We start from the raw sequence: 4,209 nt of genomic DNA on the forward strand, positions 1-4,209 counted from the left end.
ACAGAAAGACTGCGACCAACCTCCGTACGGCTCACAGGCTCACCGGCCAAGGCCAGGTTCCTCCGCCCTCCCGGGGAGCTTATAGGCGCGGGTCGCCGCCCACCCCCGCCCTCCGGAACACCCCCGCGCCCGGGCCTCGTCCCGGCTGTCCGAGTGCGGCTCCGCCCACGCCGATCCCCGCCGCAGGCATTGCCCCCGGCCGCCCCCTTCGCCCCCCTCGCCGCTTCCTGCTCTGCGCTGTCGCCCTGCCTCGCCTCGGCGCCGGCTGCCCACAGCCCCCGGCTCGGCGGACTGGTGCTCAGGGTCACCTGCACGACCTCCTTCAGTGCCCACCGGGACCCCGCCTCGGAGGGCCGGCCCTCACCCCTCGCCACGAGTTGTAAGACCGAAGTTCGGCAGGTTACGGCAGGTTTCCCAGCGGCGCGGGGTGCTGGGGAGGCCCGCACTCCAGCCTGCCCCAGGGTCTCAGAGCTCGCGCTTCTGGCCGCCGACCACCGTCCCCGCGGCCCCTAAGCCCCGTCGCCGCCTACCCCTGCTCTCTGCTCCCTGCTCCCCGCCAACCCGCGTGGCCTGCCACCGGGCTCTTCTCATCAACCTCGGGAGAAGTGGCTTCCCTTTGCCTCACTGGTCTGATGGCCCGTGGCTGGAGTCTTCATTCAGGCCTCCTCTTTTCATGATTCCTAGAAATCCAGAACTATTGGAGACCACAGTTTTCTGTATCTGTGTTGGGCAAAAAAAATACACACACACACACACACAAAAACAGTCGCAGAGACAGGGAACTGTCCCCCAGAATGCCACATTGAGACCAGAGACTCCGTAGACTACATCCTGATCTCTTCACAGTCACCACACCGTTGTCTTAAGCCGGTTAATACAATGATTCATGGAACCACATTTATTGAAGACCTACTATGTGCCAGGCACTGTCCTGTGCTGCACTAGGGACAGAGCCTGAACAAAACAGATAAAATGGACTTTGGGGCCCTGGGTGGCTCAGTCGTTGGGTGTCTGCCTTCAGCAGGTGGTGATCCCAGCATCCTGGGATCAAGCCCCACGTAGGACTGACTCCCTGCTCAGCAGGAAGCCTGCTTCTCCCTCTCCCATTCCCCCTGCTTGTGTTCCCTCTCTTGCTGTCTCACTGTCAAGTAAATAAAATCTTAAAACACACACACACACACACACACACACACAACTCCTGCCTTCTTTGACCTTACATTTTAACAGAGACAATAAAAAAATAATAATAATAAACCAAGCACAGATTTGTATGTTAAATGAGCTGTAAGAGCTGTAGAGGAAAATGAAATAGGAAATGGGGACAGGGAACATTGGGGCGAGGGGTTAAAAACTAGAATAGTGAAGGAAACCCTCACTGAGGACAAAAGTCTCCGAAGCAAAATATTTCCTTAAATATAACATCTGAAATGTAATGACGGCTACTGTGGCCTAGAAACCAGTAATAGTAGCTCCAGTCAAGAGTTTGCCGTTTCATGTGTCAGACATGTAGCACCTAAGGATCTCAGACGAGCTAGGACCCTGAAGGCTGCCTCCTCCAGTTCAGTCTCCCTGAAGTGTAATCCCTTAGAAAGCAGCCCTGGTAACCTTGCAAGAGCTCAGGATTGGAGTTAGGCAGGCCTGCTGGATCCCCAGCTCCAGCCTCACTGGCCCAGAGACCTAGGCCAGTTACCAGGTCTCTCTAATTCCAGTTTTTCTGTACAGTGAGATGATTATTCTAGCTGGGTGTCATGGGTGCACCATGAGATGATGTGGGCAGAGCGCTCATTTCCAAGCCAGGCACAGAGGACATGTTGAACAGATGCTGGAGACCTCTGTATGGCTCTGTTATTGATCCTTGTCACCACCCAGCGATGGGAAGCCCACAGCCTACAAGGCCAACCAAACGACTTACGCATAGGCCGCTTTGCCTGGACAGGACAATGAGGTAGGAACTCGTCAAGGGAATATTTCTTAGGAACTGACCTTTCCTTCCAGACTGAAGAAAAAAGGGAATGGGGTGAGTGAAGAAATCGCAGAAGTATAGGCAAAGAGAGCAGCAGGTGCAAAGGCCCCAAGGAAGCAATGGGCTGGTGTATTCAAGGAATAGCAAGAAGATGGCCAGTGCAGCTAGAAGGGTGGGTGAGGGGAAGACACATAAAAGATGAGGGGAGAAAGTGAAGTGAGGACCAGATAATGAAAGACCTCCCGATCATTAATAAGACACGTGTTCCATAAATAGTATGGTGAGGAGACACTGGAGGGTTTTAAGCTGGAGTGATATGACCTGATCTAAATGCATGGGAATGAACTGCAGGGATCAAGGGGGAAACTCAGCTGGAGTTTGACCCAGCCTCTACTTGATTGCCTGTCAAAGATGAAGAATGCCGTCGTAATCCTTGTAAATCTTCCCATCTCCAGTAAGTATTTTCACTTCCTTCAACTGTTCCTCATAGGGTATATCCTGCTTTGGCCCATTGACTTCTCGGAGCTCCTTCCCACACCATGTTCTATTTCTGTGATTCCTTCTCTACTCCATCAGCCCCACCCCATGCCCCAGTGGTCTGCTCTTATATGAAAAATTAATCCTATTTTCTTTCCCCTGCTGATAATATTAGCAACAGGCTGGTTACTACAGTAGCAGAAGGGGGCAGAGGGGGAAGCTGAGCCAAGGTACCATAGCAGTAGAGAGCTTACCCAGCCCTGCCAGGAGCTCTAAGCCGGGATGGCCCTTCAGAGTTGTCCTGAGTTGGGGCAAGGGGGTCAGCCTTCATACCCCCATATCAACCCGGCATTAGCTATAGGCAGCCCTGGAAAGGGGCATGACACAGGATAGGTGGCTCTCTTCTGCTAGGACAATTGTCCCAGGAGCTGGAGAACAAGGCTTTTGTTCTCAGTGAAGAACTAAGTGGCCTACCTCAGCATCCACCATAATAAGCAAAGAGGACTGGAGCTGTCCCTACATCTCTTGGCTTTCCTCTCCTCTATGCATCATCACTTTCAGACATCCCTCCTCTCTCAGGAGCAGGTATGACCACAGGCATTTCCAGACCTTTGTTCCACTGGCTCGGCTCTTCCCCCTGGTCCCAGCAAAAACCCAGGGTTTTTTCCTCTGCCAATAATTGTTATAGCGGTAACGGGATCTGCTCTAATGTAGAGAAGGCGTTACAAATGTTAGTACTTAGCTGTTACTCAGAACCAATGCAATCGTGAGTAAAAGCGTAGTGCCTGGAAATTGGTAGGTGCTCAGTCTACAGGGTTGCTGGGGCTGCTGTTAGGAATTAGATGGGTATTCAGTGTTGGTAGCTGAGATGGAACAATTCTGGGGCCAGGGGAACGTAAAATAGCATGAGAAAGACAAAGATGAGTTGAGGGACAGTGAGCAAATCAGGTTGACAACTTGGAGTGTCTCAATGACAGACCAAGAGCCGGCAAGCCTGGAAAGTAGGTTGGCAGAGACTACAGAGGGTTTGAACAGAACGAGGAGTCTGCAGATTGTCCTGCGGGCCACTGGCACTCTACTCTGCAAAGTCACCTGTCCACGAAGAATACCAAAACAGAAGAAAAGAAAAAAAAAGCTATAGCAATTGGACAGAACAAATGTATGCCTGTTGACTCGAACAATAAATCTTTGGGAACTGTATTTTTCATCTTTTCTATTCCATTTTTTAGAAATTAATTTTTATAAAAGCAATGGTCCATGATGGATTGGAAATTTTTTTTTTAATTAGTCCTTCCCCCCAGAGAGTTTGAAAAGCACCACTGAGGCCCACAGAGGGCCATCCGAGTTTTATGATAAATGACATGTACGGGATACCACTTTTCCTAGATTGAAGTTGAGAAGAAACAGAGCTCCCATGACCTTCTGGGTGAGCATCTCTACAGGCCAGTGGCAGCAGAGACCTTGGCAAGGAAGGAATCAGGACAGGGGTTCCGTTTCTACTGGGGGCTGGACTCCACAGGGTGTCCATGTGCAGGGAGAACTGTGATGCAGGTGGGTACCAATCTACCGAGAGGCCCCCACGCTTCAGACACCACAGGGAATCAATCTGGGACTCCAAACACAGTACTCGGGCAAGACGACGTTGCCACCTGTCTGATCACACAGACCGCCATCTCGGTGTAGCCTTGGCCCTGCTGCGTTCCTGGGCCTCACCCCCAATCAGGTCACATTGGTTCTGCTTCTGAAACAGCTCTCCCATCCCCCCACTT

The sequence above is a fragment of the Enhydra lutris genome, unplaced genomic scaffold (genome assembly GCF_002288905.1).
Source record: "Enhydra lutris kenyoni isolate GAN:26980312 unplaced genomic scaffold, ASM228890v2 scaffoldscaffold95, whole genome shotgun sequence".
NCBI lineage: Eukaryota > Metazoa > Chordata > Mammalia > Carnivora > Mustelidae > Enhydra > Enhydra lutris.